The 19,933-nt window shown below is 48.0% G+C and overlaps 3 pseudogenes; all 3 read left to right on the top strand.

The window, feature by feature from the left end:
• The first annotated feature begins 675 nt into the window (after positions 1-675).
• LOC146994537 (U2 spliceosomal RNA) lies at positions 676-853 on the top strand (annotated as a pseudogene).
• Positions 854-8,379: 7,526 nt separating this feature from the next.
• Positions 8,380-8,557, top strand: LOC146994536 (U2 spliceosomal RNA; annotated as a pseudogene).
• Positions 8,558-16,083: 7,526 nt separating this feature from the next.
• Positions 16,084-16,261, top strand: LOC146994535 (U2 spliceosomal RNA; annotated as a pseudogene).
• The last annotated feature ends 3,672 nt before the right edge of the window (positions 16,262-19,933 follow it).

Below are 19,933 nucleotides of genomic sequence, written 5' to 3'. Positions count from 1 at the left end.
AGGACCTTCACGGCTAAGTAAATTTTGTAAATTTTGTAAATATGTATATATCTCCCACATCAAATAAATATGAAATCTAAAATCGCACTGTGTGCGTTGTTGGTATAACATGCCATGGTCTTACCAACACTATGTAAAATGGCAAGAAACATTGAACAATAAAAAATTTTTCCCGTTCCATCCCGTCACCATCCCGTTTGAGAATAGGCTTGCTGCTTTTTCTTCCGCCAGAGAGGAAAAGATTTCCAAGTATCGCCCGGTTGTTGAGCTGCTCAGGAGAGATTACACCGATGTCCAGATCCATCCCATCATCATTGGTTCTCTCGGCTCTTGGGACGACAAGAATGACAGAGTGCTACGTAGGCTGTGCAGCAACAAATATGGAAACCTTTTAAAGAAACTCGCAGTTAGCGAAACCATTAAATTTTCTAGGGATATATATGTTGAACACCTCACTGGAATAAAACAATCCTAAATAGACACTGTTGGACTCAGTGACCGGTTTTCAATATGCGATCATTATATAACATTTGTATAAAGGACCTTCACGGCTAAGTAAATTTTGTAAATATGTATATATCTCCCACATCAAATAAATATGAAATCTAAAATCGCACTGTGTGCGTTGTTGGTATAACATGCCATGGTCTTACCAACACTATGTAAAATGGCAAGAAACATTGAACAATAAAAAATTTTTCTGTTCTTATCAGCTTAATATCTGATACGACGTCGACATGACGTCAAGATATTAAACTAATTTTTGCAGATAGGCTTGTGGTTAGGAATTTATTCCGCCCTCGCCACGGGTTGGCCTGCTATGGCACTACTTGCAGGATACGGCCCACAATATATCCAAAAAGCAGAAACTTCACTCCCCCACTGCATCCTCAGGAAAACGTTTTTTTGAAATGGCCCCTTCAAATTTCAGAAAACCGAAGATCTAACAACATCATACCTTTGTACGAGTGTGCGGCGACCTGCCTTTTTTTTAACTTGATATTGCTCGGGCCCCTCGTTCTTTTCCTCGGAATGGGAACATTCTGGAGCCTCGGGTTTAACCCTCGTCCTTTTCCAATGTCAAGTTCTGGTTTCTGTAAATACGAAGTTTTTTTCGTATTTACAGAAATCCCATAAAATCCACATTTTCATCCCGTACGCAGGAAACTTACTCATTCTGCCTGACTGATTCAAGGAACATCGGCCTCGAAATATTACTCAAATTTCATTAGCAGTAACATTTTTGTCTCACTTCGTGTAAGTTTGAGAGAATTCCTATTCACATTTGCCAGATCCTTCAAACTACAGCGCGCGTATACACATTGCTTCCTTCAACACACGAGCCATTTTATTGTAAATAACTCTCGAAAGGGTGTAAAATCTTTGTAGGCACACTGCAGCAACAAAGACTTTTCTGTCTGTTTCCTAATGTTTTGTTTTGATTCTCTGTATGATTTAAAAACGCCAGCTAATTGTAATGGTCTACAATTATTGTTACGGATTGTTGTATTTATGTTTTTATTCATTCATTCATTCATTTATTTTGTTGGCACATTAATATTAACAAACTTGGGAAAATGCCAATAGATGGCTGCACTATGCAGGAAGCAGTTTATTCTGAGTTTTGAGATGGCTTGCCCGCCGCTAGTGTGGAAGTGTAGAATACAAAGTAATCATTAATTGTAAAGTAAAAAGTACTGTTTGATTGTACATATTACAAATTAATTTGTAAAGTGTTTTTTGTAATTTTTCTGTTTGTTTAATTGTTTTAAGGTCCTAATATTTCACTCTGTTTTCAACTGCAACGTTTGAACTGAAGAGAGAGAGAGTATCCTCTGTATTATATCACTGTCTTTATATCTTATGTAACCTCAAATTTCCATTATGTATCAACAAACCGCACTGCGTGCGTTATTGAAAGACGTGCCATGGTCTCTCAATACTCTTGTAAAATGGCATGTATAATTTGTAAATAAAAAATTTCTGTTCTTATCAGCTTAATGTGCCGGTTTGATTTATTTTTATAGGTTCACCGGTGGATATGCTGATAGAGTATTTGCCTCATCCGGAGGACGGAGCTGAAGGCGGAGCCAAGGTGGATCTTTGGTAAGTTTTGCTTTATTTTTCCTCTCATTTCTCCTACTGATGCTTGATGGGTTGGTGACCTTTACTTGCGTCAGTAGGAATCTTTCCTTTGCCTGTGAGCGTGCAGGTGTCTTTTCCCGCTTTCACTGAACTAGCCGTTTTCGGTTAATCCATGTGATGGGCGAGGTCTAACTTTTTCTACCTCTTTCCTGTCTATTCTTGCTCTTCTTAAGTATTTTTTCGCTATTTAGTGTTAAAATACTTTCGTTGAGCCCTTATTTTTTCCTTTCCACAAACTCACTATTATGGTGGGCGTGGTCTTTCCTTTATTTCATATCTATCTCTTTCCTCTTTCTGGTATCGTTTGTTTCGTTTTATTTATTTTTCCCATGTCCAGGTTAGGTTCGAACTAACTGGTTGGATTTTATGCTTACTCGGATTAGTGTTCCGGAGTAGCCGTGAGCCCTTAGCCTGTGTTCTGCCACAGGTCAGGGATCGAGTAAGCTTCCGATTACCCATCCATGTGAAAAGGACACCCGGCTGGGTGCGGCCTTTAGTGGGGCGTAATCTTCCAAGTCCTGGTCATCGTCTTTGCTTTCCTGTCAATGGTTTTTCCTTTCGATCATTTAGTCTCGGTAGGTGCCTCGACCCCCAGTTCGTCGTGGGTCCAGGGACTTACCTCCATTGGTATCCTTGCAGACAGGCCACTCGGCTGAGTGTATCCTTAGCTCGACACCAATTTCCTTCCGAATCGGCTAGTTGCACGCGCTAGTTTCTCCGCCTACCCCGGTCATGTTTTTTTTCTACCAGAGCCACCGAATCTTCTGCAAAGACTCTTGCTCTCCATTCTCGCTTTGATCTTGCCAATTGCCAATTAGCAGTATTACTAATTATTTGTACTCTCGATTTCGAGCTCTATTTTCAGATGTCAGAGTCACCCGGCTTGCCATGCATTCCTGTGTCTCCACGGCCGCCTCGGATACCGTCGCCGACTACTGGTCTCCCTCCGATGCCACCTGTCCTTGGTGGACTGCCACAGAGTGTTGGATGCCCCGATGGATCGCTGGACATGACGCCACACAGACGTCTGAGCCATTTGCACGCTTCGGGTCACTCCTCCGTGATGACAACGCGGTCTGGTAGTCTTCACCCAGCTCCTGCTCCACGTCGCCACATCTCTGCCTCTGCTGTTCCCTCTGGTCCTCCTCTGCTGAGAAATGGTTCCCTGTGCCAGATGCTCTCCATCATATCTGCCAGGACGTCTGCCTCCTCTCGCATCTGCAATGATGTCTTCGCTTCCTGCTCCCGGACTTCGCCTCCTCCGGAAATGCTCTCTGCACCGCTCGTGCCTCTTACTTCGCCTCCTTCCTTACCTTCTCCTGGCTCCATCCTTGCTACTGCTGCCCCTTCTTCAGATTCCCCAGTGTGTCACCACACAAGGTCACGTGCTGCTGCTGGACACTCCTGCGCGCACACTTCTCCGACTAAGTCTCCTGTTCCTACTTGCTCGATCTGCCACTTCTGCTTCTCCTTCGGGTAGTCCAAGAGTTCGTTCGCCGTCCTCTGCGATCTCTGTTGATGGAACTCCTAGTGCTTCCTCCTCTCCTGTTCCTGCTCCTGCAACTTCTGGCGACAGAGCGTCTTTCCTATATTCCGACGATTCTGCATCTATGCGGGGTGTCTCCTTCACGCCCGGCTTCTGGTAATTCTCCTCCCGCTGCCGTGCCCGCGTCTCCTGGTGTCTCCACTTGCTCTTCTCCGGTTGACTGTCCGACGTGTGGTAAGTCGTTCCTCAACAAGAGACAGCTACGCTTTCACCGCTTTCGCCGTCATCGCCTTGCTCCTCCTCCCTCCTCTCCTGGTGCTGCTGACTTCTCTACCACTGGCCATCCGCAGCTTCCGTCTACTTCTCTTCAGGCCTCGCCGCCTCCTTCCAATGCTACATCTTCAGGCGCTCCTATTCCTTCTACTACCTGCCGCGAGGGTTCCACGCTCCATCTCGTCTTTCCTGTAAGCGAATTCTTCATGTGCACAGAGCCCAATTGCAGCCTCCTGTTCCGCTCCAACTCCTAGTCCTGTATGAAGAGATCCCTCACCAGACACCTTCTCCAGGAACATCTGACCCCCATTTCTTCATGTATGAAATGGTGCAGCCTTTGCAACTCCCGGCTAGCCAACAACGTATCTGTCCATGCCTGTTTCCGCACCTCTCCTCCCGTCATCTCCACTGGTGCCTCTTTCCGCTGGAAGTGCACAGTTTGTCCGTTCTCCTGTCCTTCCCGGAAAGGGTTATTCAACCACTCCGAATTCCACCGGCGTGCTGAGAGGAACTCTTCCATTGACCACGACATTCCTCTTCCTGCTCCTGTGCCACAGCGACAGCCGCACCCTCCACCTGGTGCCTCTTCTTCACCCGCTGATGTGTCCTCCAGATCTCCGGCTACGTCCGCTCCAGCTCCTCCCGTGACTTCTGTGGACGCTCCTTCTTCACCTGCTCCAGTCCCATCTCCTTGCTCTTCCGATTCGTCTGCTGTATCGGCCTCTCACTCCCTGCCTCCTTCTCCTCATGACGTCTCCAGGACTACTCCTAATGCTCCTCGCCCAAGGCTTCTTCATCCCTCTTCGGCCGCTCCTCCTGCTCCAGTGTTGACTTCTGCCTCGCCTGCTGCCTCCTCCTCCCTTGCTGTTGTTCCTCCAGATTGCCTCGTCTCTGCATTTCCTTCCTCATCATCGTCACCTGCTCATGACACAGTCTTCTGCCGACTTCTCCGCTTCCGAGTTTCCTGATGTCAACCTTCATGAGGTTGTCCCCGTTGTGGCCGCTGATGACCCTGCTCGTATTCCTCCTGCTGACGAAATTCCTGTCACAGAGCCTGCTCTCCTGAACTTCTGGGATTCCCTGCACAGCTTTTCTTCTGGGATTACTGACGACGACGCTTGGGACTCCTTTGAGGTCTGCTTTCTGAACGTCACGGAGTCTGCCTCAGAAATTGTCAAGCTCCCTCCACCTTCTCCTCCTGCGCCTGGTTCTCCGCGCCCGGTCAACACCTCTAACCCTCGGGTCATTCAACGTTTATACCGGAGAAATCGTCGCAGAGCCATCCGTCTCCTTTCCTCTGACTGCTCTCCTCCTTGCTCCATTCCTGCAGAAGAGATTGCCCTCGAATTCTCCTCAAGGTACTCCGCCAGGGACTCCGACTCCTCTATCTTCACTACCTGTATATCGGAACGTCCTCCTCTCGATTTGTCTCCTTTCTCTCCTGCCGAGGTTCTTGCCAAGCTTCGCTCCTGTGAGAACTCTGCGCCCGGCCCTGACCGCCTCTCGTATGCCCACTGGCGAGACGCTGATCCAGACTGCAAGATCTTGTGTGAGATATTCAACATCTGTCTTCGCTTCCGGCGTGTTCCGTCTTCATGGAAATCTTCCCGCTCGTTCCTCATCTTCAAGAAAGGGGACCCGTCGGTGATTGACAACTGGAGGCCAATTGCCCTCAGTTCTTCTATTGCTCGCCTTTTCTCTGGATGTCTCGCGAAACGGCTCACCCACTGGTTATGTGACGAGTTTCTCCACCCCTCACAGAAAGGATTCATGCCGCACGATGGGGTTCTTGAGCACAACTTCATCGTCCAGCAACAGTTCCAGCTTGCCCGTAGGATGAAGTCTGAGCTCTGTCTGGCCTCTCTCGACATTGCCAACGCCTTCCGCTCGATCCCGCACTCTGCGATCTTCACAGCACTTCTCACGTCTGGTGTCGGGGAGGACTTCGTCTCCTTAATCCAAGACCTCTACAGGAATTCCTCTACCTGCTTCCTCTCTTCCGACGGTGCTTCTGGCCATGTAGACATCAATGCCGGTGTTCGTCAGGGGTGTCCCTTGAGCGGCCTCCTGTTTAACCTGGCCATTGATCCTGTTCTCCGCTCTGTTGGCTCTTCTCCTTCCTCGCCTCGTGTCCTCGCCTTCGCTGATGACGTCCTCCTGCTCGCTCCTTCTCCCAACATTCTTCAGGATGACCTGGATCACATTTCTGACGTCTTCTCTCGTCTTGGTCTCCAGCTTAATCCCGGTAAATGCCACATATTTCACCTTCATGCTTCTCGCCCTGCTAGGGTGCGTCCGACCGTCTTCTACCTGGATGGCATCCCTATCCACGCCCTCGGTGATGGTGATCAATTCCGTTTCCTCGGCAAACCCGTGGGCTTCCACCTTCCACCTCTCCGTGCTCAGCTACGTGATTTCTTGATCCTGGCTAAGAAGATTATGGACTCGAAGCTCGCTCCGTGGCAACGCCTGGATGCACTGAAGACTTTCTTTTTTCCCTCTCTCCTCTTCTTCATGAAGACTTCGCAGCACGCAAAGGGAGACTGGAGAAAGATTGACGATTTTCTGCGTCCTGCCCTCAAGAAGACCCTGAATCTTCCTCCCGAGGCTTCTAACAACTATCTCTTTATGGCCTTTCCGGCAAAGGTGCCCTCGGCATTCCACTCGCTGCGGAGAATTCAGACATCGCTGCTGTCGACTCTGCTTTCAAGCTGCTTTGCGCTAGAGATCCCTTTGTTCGTGCTTCCGCCTGGGATGATCTAACCTCCTTCGTCCGTGCACGCATCGGATTCGCTCCTTCTCCTGAGTTAGTGGCACAGTTCCTGTCTGCATCCGACGAAGCTCCCTTTGCCGCCTCTTGCAATTCCATCTCCTCTACGTAGTCTGCCTCAAGGTCCGCATCTCGGCTTCTCAAGATTGTTTGGACTATCGATGCTGGTGGGTCTCCCTCTATTTCCTGTGGTCCTAACACCATCTTCCCGATCCAAAAGCACACCATCTTCCGGGCCTTCCGGACCCTAAGACGGGCTACCCGTATTAGAGATCTGTCCCTCCTCCCGAACCAGGGTAAGGCTATTGAATGTGTTGCCGTCTCGCGCTCGAGCTCGCACTTCTTCAGAGAGGGGTTCTTCACGCGCTTCGCGGACTGGAGATTTGTTCACCGTGCCAGGCTGAACCTGGTACCTCTCAATGCCTGCAAGCCCTGGGACCATTCACGCCGTGGATGTCGCCGTTGCAACTTCAGTGAAGAAACGCTCCCACATGTCCTCAACCACTGTATGCGTTACTCTTCCATCTTCCAACGACGTCACAATGCTGTGGTTGAACGGGTGAAGAAGGCCGCGAGTGGGCGCTGGGATGTGCTCTTCTGCAACCAAGTCTTCCCTGGTACTTCTCTCCGCCCCGATCTGGTTCTTTACAAAGGCTCCTCTGCTCTGGTAATCGACGTCACCATCCCGTTCGAGAATAGGCTTGCTGCTTTTTCTTCCGCCAGAGAGGAAAAGATTTCTAAGTATCGGCCGGTTGTTGAGCTGCTCAGGAGAGATTACACCGATGTCCAGATCGATCCCATCATCATTGGTTCTCTCGGCTCTTGGGACGACAACAATGACAGAGTGCTACGTAGGCTGTGCAGCAACAAATATGGAAACCTTTTAAAGAAACTCGCAGTTAGCGAAACCATTAAATTTTCTAGGGATATATATGTTGAACACCTCACTGGAATAAAACAATCCTAAATAGACACTGTTGGACTCAGTGACTGGTTTTCAATATGCGATCATTGGATAACATTTGTATAAAGGACCTTCACGGCTAAGTAAATTTTGTAAATTTTGTAAATATGTATATATCTCCCACATCAAATAAATATGAAATCTAAAATCGCACTGTGTGCGTTGTTGGTATAACATGCCATGGTCTTACCAACACTATGTAAAATGGCAAGAAACATTGAACAATAAAAAATTTTTCCCGTTCCATCCCGTCACCATCCCGTTTGAGAATAGGCTTGCTGCTTTTTCTTCCGCCAGAGAGGAAAAGATTTCCAAGTATCGCCCGGTTGTTGAGCTGCTCAGGAGAGATTACACCGATGTCCAGATCCATCCCATCATCATTGGTTCTTTCGGCTCTTGGGACGACAAGAATGACAGAGTGCTACGTAGGCTGTGCAGCAACAAATATGGAAACCTTTTAAAGAAACTCGCAGTTAGCGAAACCATTAAATTTTCTAGGGATATATATGTTGAACACCTCACTGGAATAAAACAATCCTAAATAGACACTGTTGGACTCAGTGACTGGTTTTCAATATGCGATCATTATATAACATTTGTATAAAGGACCTTCACGGCTAAGTAAATTTTGTAAATATGTATATATCTCCCATATCAAATAAATATGAAATCTAAAATCGCACTGTGTGCGTTGTTGGTATAACATGCCATGGTCTTACCAACACTATGTAAAATGGCAAGAAACATTGAACAATAAAAAATTTTTCTGTTCTTATCAGCTTAATATCTGATACGACGTCGACATGACGTCAAGATATTAAACTAATTTTTGCAGATAGGCTTGTGGTTAGGAATTTATTCCGCCCTCGCCACGGGTTGGCCTGCTATGGCACTACTTGCAGGATACGGCCCACAATATATCCAAAAAGCAGAAACTTCACTCCCCCACTGCATCCTCAGGAAAACGTTTTTTGAAATGGCCCCTTCAAATTTCAGAAAACCGAAGATCTAACAACATCATACCTTTGTACGAGTGTGCCGCGACCTGCCTTTTTTTTAACTTGATATTGCTCGGGCCCCTCGTTCTTTTCCTCGGAATGGGAACATTCTGGAGCCTCGGGTTTAACCCTCGTCCTTTTCCAATGTCAAGTTCTGGTTTCTGTAAATACGAAGTTTTTTTCGTATTTACAGAAATCCCATAAAATCCACATTTTCATCCCGTACGCAGAAAACTTACTCATTCTGCCTGACTGATTCAAGGAACATCGGCCTCGAAATATTACTCAAATTTCATTAGCAGTAACATTTTTGTCTCACTTCGTGTAAGTTTGAGAGAATTCCTATTCACATTTGCCAGATCTTTCAAACTACAGCGCGCGTATACACATTGCTTCCTTCAACACACGAGCCATTTTATTGTAAATAACTCTCGAAAGGGTGTAAAATCTTTGTAGGCACACTGCAGCAACAAAGACTTTTCTGTCTGTTTCCTAATGTTTTGTTTTGATTCTCTGTATGATTTAAAAACGCCAGCTAATTGTAATGGTCTACAATTATTGTTACGGATTGTTGTATTTATGTTTTTATTCATTCATTCATTCATTTATTTTGTTGGCACATTAATATTAACAAACTTGGGAAAATGCCAATAGATGGCTGCACTATGCAGGAAGCACTTTATTCTGAGTTTTGAGATGGCTTGCCCGCCGCTAGTGTGGAAGTGTAGAATACAAAGTAATCATTAATTGTAAAGTAAAAAGTACTGTTTGATTGTACATATTACAAATTAATTTGTAAAGTGTTTTTTGTAATTTTTCTGTTTGTTTAATTGTTTTAAGGTCCTAATATTTCACTCTGTGTTTTCAACTGCAACGTTTGAACTGAAGAGAGAGAGAGTATCCTCTGTATTATATCACTGTCTTTATATCTTATGTAACCTCAAATTTCCATTATGTATCAACAAACCGCACTGCGTGCGTTATTGAAAGACGTGCCATGGTCCCTCAATACTCTTGTAAAATGGCATGTATAATTTGTAAATAAAAAATTTCTGTTCTTATCAGCTTAATTTGCCGGTTTGATTTATTTTTATAGGTTCACCGGTGGATATGCTGATAGAGTATTTGCCTCCTCCGGAGGACGGAGCTGAAGGCGGAGCCAAGGTGGATCTTTGGTAAGTTTTCCTTTATTTTCCTCTCATTTCTCCTACTGATGCTTGATGGGTTGGTGACCTTTACTTGCGTCAGTAGGAATCTTTCCTTTCCCTGTGAGCGTGCAGGTGTCTTTTCCCGCTTTCACTGAACTAGCCGTTTTCGGTTAATCCATGTGATGGGCGAGGTCTAACTTTTTCTACCTCTTTCCTGTCTATTCTTGCTCTTCTTAAGTATTTTTTCGCTATTTAGTGTTAAAATACTTTCGTTGAGCCCTTATTTTTTCCTTTCCACAAACTCACTATTATGGTGGGCGTGGTCTTTCCTTTATTTTATATCTATCTCTTTCCTCTTTCTGGTATCGTTTGTTTCGTTTTATTTATTTTTTCCCATGTCCAGGTTAGGTTCGAACTAACTGGTTGGATTTTATGCTTACTCGGATTAGTGTTCCGGAGTAGCCGTGAGCCCTTAGCCTGTGTTCTGCCACAGGTCAGGGATCGAGTAAGCTTCCGATTACCCATCCATGTGAAAAGGACACCCGGCTGGGTGCGGCCTTTAGTGGGGCGTAATCTTCCAAGTCCTGGTCATCGTCTTTGCTTTCCTGTCAATGGTTTTTCCTTTCGATCATTTAGTCTCGGTAGGTGCCTCGACCCCCAGTTCGTCGTGGGTCCAGGGACTTACCTCCATTGGTATCCTTGCAGACAGGCCACTCGGCTGAGTGTATCCTTAGCTCGACACCAATTTCCTTCCGAATCGGCTAGTTGCACGCGCTAGTTTCTCCGCCTACCCCGGTCATGTTTTTTTTCTACCAGAGCCACCGAATCTTCTGCAAAGACTCTTGCTCTCCATTCTCGCTTTGATCTTGCCAATTGCCAATTAGCAGTATTACTAATTATTTGTACTCTCGATTTCGAGCTCTATTTTCAGATGTCAGAGTCACCCGGCTTGCCATGCATTCCTGTGTCTCACGGCCGCCTCGAATACCGTCGCCGACTACTGGTCTCCCTCCGATGCCACCTGTCCTTGGTGGACTGCCACAGAGTGTTGGATGCCCCGATGGATCGCTGGACATGACGCCACACAGACGTCTGAGCCATTTGCACGCTTCGGGTCACTCCTCCGTGATGACAACGCGGTCTGGTAGTCTTCACCCAGCTCCTGCTCCACGTCGCCACATCTCTGCCTCTGCTGTTCCCTCTGGTCCTCCTCTGCTGAGAAATGGTTCCCTGTGCCAGATGCTCTCCATCATATCTGCCAGGACGTCTGCCTCCTCTCGCATCTGCAATGATGTCTTCGCTTCCTGCTCCCGGACTTCGCCTCCTTCGGAAATGCTCTCTGCACCGCTCGTGCCTCTTACTTCGCCTCCTTCCTTACCTTCTCCTGGCTCCATCCTTGCTACTGCTGCCCCTTCTTCAGATTCCCCAGTGTGTCACCACACAAGGTCACGTGCTGCTGCTGGACACTCCTGCGCGCACACTTCTCCGACTAAGTCTCCTGTTCCTACTTGCTCGATCTGCCACTTCTGCTTCTCCTTCGGGTAGTCCAAGAGTTCGTTCGCCGTCCTCTGCGATCTCTGTTGATGGAACTCCTAGTGCTTCCTCCTCTCCTGTTCCTGCTCCTGCAACTTCTGGCGACAGAGCGTCTTTCCTATATTCCGACGATTCTGCATCTATGCGGGGTGTCTCCTTCACGCCCGGCTTCTGGTAATTCTCCTCCCGCTGCCGTGCCCGCGTCTCCTGGTGTCTCCACTTGCTCTTCTCCGGTTGACTGTCCGACGTGTGGTAAGTCGTTCCTCAACAAGAGACAGCTACGCTTTCACCGCTTCCGCCGTCATCGCCTTGCTCCTCCTCCCTCCTCTCCTGGTGCTGCTGACTTCTCTACCACTGGCCATCCGCAGCTTCCGTCTACTTCTCTTCAGGCCTCGCCGCCTCCTTCCAATGCTACATCTTCAGGCGCTCCTATTCCTTCTACTACCTGCCGCGAGGGTTCCACGCTCCATCTCGTCTTTCCTGTAAGCGAATTCTTCATGTGCACAGAGCCCAATTGCAGCCTCCTGTTCCGCTCCAACTCCTAGTCCTGTATGAAGAGATCCCTCACCAGACACCTTCTCCAGGAACATCTGACCCCCATTTCTTCATGTATGAAATGGTGCAGCCTTTGCAACTCCCGGCTAGCCAACAAGGTATCTGTCCATGCCTGTTTCCGCACCTCTCCTCCCGTCATCTCCACTGGTGCCTCTTTCCGCTGGAAGTGCACAGTTTGTCCGTTCTCCTGTCCTTCCCGGAAAGGGTTATTCAACCACTCCGAATTCCACCGGCGTGCTGAGAGGAACTCTTCCATTGACCACGACATTCCTCTTCCTGCTCCTGTGCCACAGCGACAGCCGCACCCTCCACCTGGTGCCTCTTCTTCACCCGCTGATGTGTCCTCCAGATCTCCGGCTACGTCCGCTCCAGCTCCTCCCGTGACTTCTGTGGACGCTCCTTCTTCACCTGCTCCAGTCCCATCTCCTTGCTCTTCCGATTCGTCTGCTGTATCGGCCTCTCACTCCCTGCCTCCTTCTCCTCATGACGTCTCCAGGACTACTCCTAATGCTCCTCGCCCAAGGCTTCTTCATCCCTCTTCGGCCGCTCCTCCTGCTCCAGTGTTGACTTCTGCCTCGCCTGCTGCCTCCTCCTCCCTTGCTGTTGTTCCTCCAGATTGCCTCGTCTCTGCATTTCCTTCCTCATCATCGTCACCTGCTCATGACACAGTCTTCTGCCGACTTCTCCGCTTCCGAGTTTCCTGATGTCAACCTTCATGAGGTTGTCCCCGTTGTGGCCGCTGATGACCCTGCTCGTATTCCTCCTGCTGACGAAATTCCTGTCACAGAGCCTGCTCTCCTGAACTTCTGGGATTCCCTGCACAGCTTTTCTTCTGGGATTACTGACGACGACGCTTGGGACTCCTTTGAGGTCTGCTTTCTGAACGTCACGGAGTCTGCCTCAGAAATTGTCAAGCTCCCTCCACCTTCTCCTCCTGCGCCTGGTTCTCCGCGCCCGGTCAACACCTCTAACCCTCGGGTCATTCAACGTTTATACCGGAGAAATCGTCGCAGAGCCATCCGTCTCCTTTCCTCTGACTGCTCTCCTCCTTGCTCCATTCCTGCAGAAGAGATTGCCCTCGAATTCTCCTCAAGGTACTCCGCCAGGGACTCCGACTCCTCTATCTTCACTACCTGTATATCGGAACGTCCTCCTCTCGATTTGTCTCCTTTCTCTCCTGCCGAGGTTCTTGCCAAGCTTCGCTCCTGTGAGAACTCTGCGCCCGGCCCTGACCGCCTCTCGTATGCCCACTGGCGAGACGCTGATCCAGACTGCAAGATCTTGTGTGAGATATTCAACATCTGTCTTCGCTTCCGGCGTGTTCCGTCTTCATGGAAATCTTCCCGCTCGTTCCTCATCTTCAAGAAAGGGGACCCGTCGGTGATTGACAACTGGAGGCCAATTGCCCTCAGTTCTTCTATTGCTCGCCTTTTCTCTGGATGTCTCGCGAAACGGCTCACCCACTGGTTATGTGACGAGTTTCTCCACCCCTCACAGAAAGGATTCATGCCGCACGATGGGGTTCTTGAGCACAACTTCATCGTCCAGCAACAGTTCCAGCTTGCCCGTAGGATGAAGTCTGAGCTCTGTCTGGCCTCTCTCGACATTGCCAACGCCTTCCGCTCGATCCCGCACTCTGCGATCTTCACAGCACTTCTCACGTCTGGTGTCGGGGAGGACTTCGTCTCCTTAATCCAAGACCTCTACAGGAATTCCTCTACCTGCTTCCTCTCTTCCGACGGTGCTTCTGGCCATGTAGACATCAATGCCGGTGTTCGTCAGGGGTGTCCCTTGAGCGGCCTCCTGTTTAACCTGGCCATTGATCCTGTTCTCCGCTCTGTTGGCTCTTCTCCTTCCTCGCCTCGTGTCCTCGCCTTCGCTGATGACGTCCTCCTGCTCGCTCCTTCTCCCAACATTCTTCAGGATGACCTGGATCACATTTCTGACGTCTTCTCTCGTCTTGGTCTCCAGCTTAATCCCGGTAAATGCCACATATTTCACCTTGATGCTTCTCGCCCTGCTAGGGTGCGTCCGACCGTCTTCTACCTGGATGGCATCCCTATCCACGCCCTCGGTGATGGTGATCAATTCCGTTTCCTCGGCAAACCCGTGGGCTTCCACCTTCCACCTCTCCGTGCTCAGCTACGTGATTTCTTGATCCTGGCTAAGAAGATTATGGACTCGAAGCTCGCTCCGTGGCAACGCCTGGATGCACTGAAGACTTTCTTTTTTCCCTCTCTCCTCTTCTTCATGAAGACTTCGCAGCACGCAAAGGGAGACTGGAGAAAGATTGACGATTTTCTGCGTCCTGCCCTCAAGAAGACCCTGAATCTTCCTCCCGAGGCTTCTAACAACTATCTCTTTATGGCCTTTCCGGCAAAGGTGCCCTCGGCATTCCACTCGCTGCGGAGGATTCAGACATCGCTGCTGTCGACTCTGCTTTCAAGCTGCTTTGCGCTAGAGATCCCTTTGTTCGTGCTTCCGCCTGGGATGATCTAACCTCCTTCGTCCGTGCACGCATCGGATTCGCTCCTTCTCCTGAGTTAGTGGCACAGTTCCTGTCTGCATCCGACGAAGCTCCCTTTGCCGCCTCTTGCAATTCCATCTCCTCTACGTAGTCTGCCTCAAGGTCCGCATCTCGGCTTCTCAAGATTGTTTGGACTATCGATGCTGGTGGGTCTCCCTCTATTTCCTGTGGTCCTAACACCATCTTCCCGAGCCAAAAGCACACCATCTTCCGGGCCTTCCGGACCCTAAGACGGGCTACCCGTATTAGAGATCTGTCCCTCCTCCCGAACCAGGGTAAGGCTATTGAATGTGTTGCCGTCTCGCGCTCGAGCTCGCACTTCTTCAGAGAGGGGTTCTTCACGCGCTTCGCGGACTGGAGATTTGTTCACCGTGCCAGGCTGAACCTGGTACCTCTCAATGCCTGCAAGCCCTGGGACCATTCACGCCGTGGATGTCGCCGTTGCAACTTCAGTGAAGAAACGCTCCCACATGTCCTCAACCACTGTATGCGTTACTCTTCCATCTTCCAACGACGTCACAATGCTGTGGTTGAACGGGTGAAGAAGGCCGCGAGTGGGCGCTGGGATGTGCTCTTCTGCAACCAAGTCTTCCCTGGTACTTCTCTCCGCCCCGATCTGGTTCTTTACAAAGGCTCCTCCGCTCTGGTAATCGACGTCACCATCCCGTTCGAGAATAGGCTTGCTGCTTTTTCTTCCGCCAGAGAGGAAAAGATTTCTAAGTATCGGCCGGTTGTTGAGCTGCTCAGGAGAGATTACACCGATGTCCAGATCGATCCCATCATCATTGGTTCTCTCGGCTCTTGGGACGACAACAATGACAGAGTGCTACGTAGGCTGTGCAGCAACAAATATGGAAACCTTTTAAAGAAACTCGCAGTTAGCGAAACCATTAAATTTTCTAGGGATATATATGTTGAACACCTCACTGGAATAAAACAATCCTAAATAGACACTGTTGGACTCAGTGACTGGTTTTCAATATGCGATCATTGGATAACATTTGTATAAAGGACCTTCACGGCTAAGTAAATTTTGTAAATTTTGTAAATATGTATATATCTCCCACATCAAATAAATATGAAATCTAAAATCGCACTGTGTGCGTTGTTGGTATAACATGCCATGGTCTTACCAACACTATGTAAAATGGCAAGAAACATTGAACAATAAAAAATTTTTCCCGTTCCATCCCGTCACCATCCCGTTTGAGAATAGGCTTGCTGCTTTTTCTTCCGCCAGAGAGGAAAAGATTTCCAAGTATCGCCCGGTTGTTGAGCTGCTCAGGAGAGATTACACCGATGTCCAGATCCATCCCATCATCATTGGTTCTTTCGGCTCTTGGGACGACAAGAATGACAGAGTGCTACGTAGGCTGTGCAGCAACAAATATGGAAACCTTTTAAAGAAACTCGCAGTTAGCGAAACCATTAAATTTTCTAGGGATATATATGTTGAACACCTCACTGGAATAAAACAATCCTAAATAGACACTGTTGGACTCAGTGACTGGTTTTCAATATGCGATCATTATATAACATTTGTATAAAGGACCTTCACGGCTAAGTAAATTTTGTAAATATGTATATATCTCCCATATCAAATAAATATGAAATCTAAAATCGCACTGTGTGCGTTGTTGGTATAACATGCCATGGTCTTACCAACACTATGTAAAATGGCAAGAAACATTGAACAATAAAAAATTTTTCTGTTCTTATCAGCTTAATATCTGATACGACGTCGACATGACGTCAAGATATTAAACTAATTTTTGCAGATAGGCTTGTGGTTAGGAATTTATTCCGCCCTCGCCACGGGTTGGCCTGCTATGGCACTACTTGCAGGATACGGCCCACAATATATCCAAAAAGCAGAAACTTCACTCCCCCACTGCATCCTCAGGAAAACGTTTTTTGAAATGGCCCCTTCAAATTTCAGAAAACCGAAGATCTAACAACATCATACCTTTGTACGAGTGTGCCGCGACCTGCCTTTTTTTTAACTTGATATTGCTCGGGCCCCTCGTTCTTTTCCTCGGAATGGGAACATTCTGGAGCCTCGGGTTTAACCCTCGTCCTTTTCCAATGTCAAGTTCTGGTTTCTGTAAATACGAAGTTTTTTTCGTATTTACAGAAATCCCATAAAATCCACATTTTCATCCCGTACGCAGAAAACTTACTCATTCTGCCTGACTGATTCAAGGAACATCGGCCTCGAAATATTACTCAAATTTCATTAGCAGTAACATTTTTGTCTCACTTCGTGTAAGTTTGAGAGAATTCCTATTCACATTTGCCAGATCTTTCAAACTACAGCGCGCGTATACACATTGCTTCCTTCAACACACGAGCCATTTTATTGTAAATAACTCTCGAAAGGGTGTAAAATCTTTGTAGGCACACTGCAGCAACAAAGACTTTTCTGTCTGTTTCCTAATGTTTTGTTTTGATTCTCTGTATGATTTAAAAACGCCAGCTAATTGTAATGGTCTACAATTATTGTTACGGATTGTTGTATTTATGTTTTTATTCATTCATTCATTCATTTATTTTGTTGGCACATTAATATTAACAAACTTGGGAAAATGCCAATAGATGGCTGCACTATGCAGGAAGCACTTTATTCTGAGTTTTGAGATGGCTTGCCCGCCGCTAGTGTGGAAGTGTAGAATACAAAGTAATCATTAATTGTAAAGTAAAAAGTACTGTTTGATTGTACATATTACAAATTAATTTGTAAAGTGTTTTTTGTAATTTTTCTGTTTGTTTAATTGTTTTAAGGTCCTAATATTTCACTCTGTGTTTTCAACTGCAACGTTTGAACTGAAGAGAGAGAGGGTATCCTCTGTATTATATCACTGTCTTTATATCTTATGTAACCTCAAATTTCCATTATGTATCAACAAACCGCACTGCGTGCGTTATTGAAAGACGTGCCATGGTCCCTCAATACTCTTGTAAAATGGCATGTATAATTTGTAAATAAAAAATTTCTGTTCTTATCAGCTTAATTTGCCGGTTTGATTTATTTTTATAGGTTCACCGGTGGATATGCTGATAGAGTATTTGCCTCCTCCGGAGGACGGAGCTGAAGGCGGAGCCAAGGTGGATCTTTGGTAAGTTTTCCTTTATTTTTCCTCTCATTTCTCCTACTGATGCTTGATGGGTTGGTGACCTTTACTTGCGTCAGTAGGAATCTTTCCTTTCCCTGTGAGCGTGCAGGTGTCTTTTCCCGCTTTCACTGAACTAGCCGTTTTCGGTTAATCCATGTGATGGGCGAGGTCTAACTTTTTCTACCTCTTTCCTGTCTATTCTTGCTCTTCTTAAGTATTTTTTCGCTATTTAGTGTTAAAATACTTTCGTTGAGCCCTTATTTTTTCCTTTCCACAAACTCACTATTATGGTGGGCGTGGTCTTTCCTTTATTTTATATCTATCTCTTTCCTCTTTCTGGTATCGTTTGTTTCGTTTTATTTATTTTTCCCATGTCCAGGTTAGGTTCGAACTAACTGGTTGGATTTTATGCTTACTCGGATTAGTGTTCCGGAGTAGCCGTGAGCCCTTAGCCTGTGTTCTGCCACAGGTCAGGGATCGAGTAAGCTTCCGATTACCCACCCATGTGAAAAGGACACCCGGCTGGGTGCGGCCTTTAGTGGGGCGTAATCTTCCAAGTCCTGGTCATCGTCTTTGCTTTCCTGTCAATGGTTTTTCCTTTCGATCATTTAGTCTCGGTAGGTGCCTCGACCCCCAGTTCGTCGTGGGTCCAGGGACTTACCTCCATTGGTATCCTTGCAGACAGGCCACTCGGCTGAGTGTATCCTTAGCTCGACACCAATTTCCTTCCGAATCGGCTAGTTGCACGCGCTAGTTTCTCCGCCTACCCCGGTCATGTTTTTTTTCTACCAGAGCCACCGAATCTTCTGCAAAGACTCTTGCTCTCCATTCTCGCTTTGATCTTGCCAATTGCCAATTAGCAGTATTACTAATTATTTGTACTCTCGATTTCGAGCTCTATTTTCAGATGTCAGAGTCACCCGGCTTGCCATGCATTCCTGTGTCTCCACGGCCGCCTCGGATACCGTCGCCGACTACTGGTCTCCCTCCGATGCCACCTGTCCTTGGTGGACTGCCACAGAGTGTTGGATGCCCCGATGGATCGCTGGACATGACGCCACACAGACGTCTGAGCCATTTGCACGCTTCGGGTCACTCCTCCGTGATGACAACGCGGTCTGGTAGTCTTCACCCAGCTCCTGCTCCACGTCGCCACATCTCTGCCTCTGCTGTTCCCTCTGGTCCTCCTCTGCTGAGAAATGGTTCCCTGTGCCAGATGCTCTCCATCATATCTGCCAGGACGTCTGCCTCCTCTCGCATCTGCAATGATGTCTTCGCTTCCTGCTCCCGGACTTCGCCTCCTCCGGAAATGCTCTCTGCACCGCTCGTGCCTCTTACTTCGCCTTCTTCCTTACCTTCTCCTGGCTCCATCCTTGCTACTGCTGCCCCTTCTTCAGATTCCCCAGTGTGTCACCACACAAGGTCACGTGCTGCTGCTGGACACTCCTGCGCGCACACTTCTCCGACTAAGTCTCCTGTTCCTACTTGCTCGATCTGCCACTTCTGCTTCTCCTTCGGGTAGTCCAAGAGTTCGTTCGCCGTCCTCTGCGATCTCTGTTGATGGAACTCCTAGTGCTTCCTCCTCTCCTGTTCCTGCTCCTGCAACTTCTGGCGACAGAGCGTCTTTCCTATATTCCGACGATTCTGCATCTATGCGGGGTGTCTCCTTCACGCCCGGCTTCTGGTAATTCTCCTCCCGCTGCCGTGCCCGCGTCTCCTGGTGTCTCCACTTGCTCTTCTCCGGTTGACTGTCCGACGTGTGGTAAGTCGTTCCTCAACAAGAGACAGCTACGCTTTCACCGCTTCCGCCGTCATCGCCTTGCTCCTCCTCCCTCCTCTCCTGGTGCTGCTGACTTCTCTACCACTGGCCATCCGCAGCTTCCGTCTACTTCTCTTCAGGCCTCGCCGCCTCCTTCCAATGCTACATCTTCAGGCGCTCCTATTCCTTCTACTACCTGCCGCGAGGGTTCCACGCTCCATCTCGTCTTTCCTGTAAGCGAATTCTTCATGTGCACAGAGCCCAATTGCAGCCTCCTGTTCCGCTCCAACTCCTAGTCCTGTATGAAGAGATCCCTCACCAGACACCTTCTCCAGGAACATCTGACCCCCATTTCTTCATGTATGAAATGGTGCAGCCTTTGCAACTCCCGGCTAGCCAACAAGGTATCTGTCCATGCCTGTTTCCGCACCTCTCCTCCCGTCATCTCCACTGGTGCCTCTTTCCGCTGGAAGTGCACAGTTTGTCCGTTCTCCTGTCCTTCCCGGAAAGGGTTATTCAACCACTCCGAATTCCACCGGCGTGCTGAGAGGAACTCTTCCATTGACCACGACATTCCTCTTCCTGCTCCTGTGCCACAGCGACAGCCGCACCCTCCACCTGGTGCCTCTTCTTCACCCGCTGATGTGTCCTCCAGATCTCCG

Source organism: Stegodyphus dumicola, chromosome 11, assembly GCF_044657685.1.
Source record: "Stegodyphus dumicola isolate Sdum_Otavi_A_Nest chromosome 11, ASM4465768v1".
In the NCBI taxonomy this organism is placed as follows: Eukaryota; Metazoa; Arthropoda; class Arachnida; order Araneae; family Eresidae; genus Stegodyphus; species Stegodyphus dumicola.
Note: the sequence above shows the minus strand (reverse complement) of the source record. Positions and strands in the feature narration are given on the sequence as shown.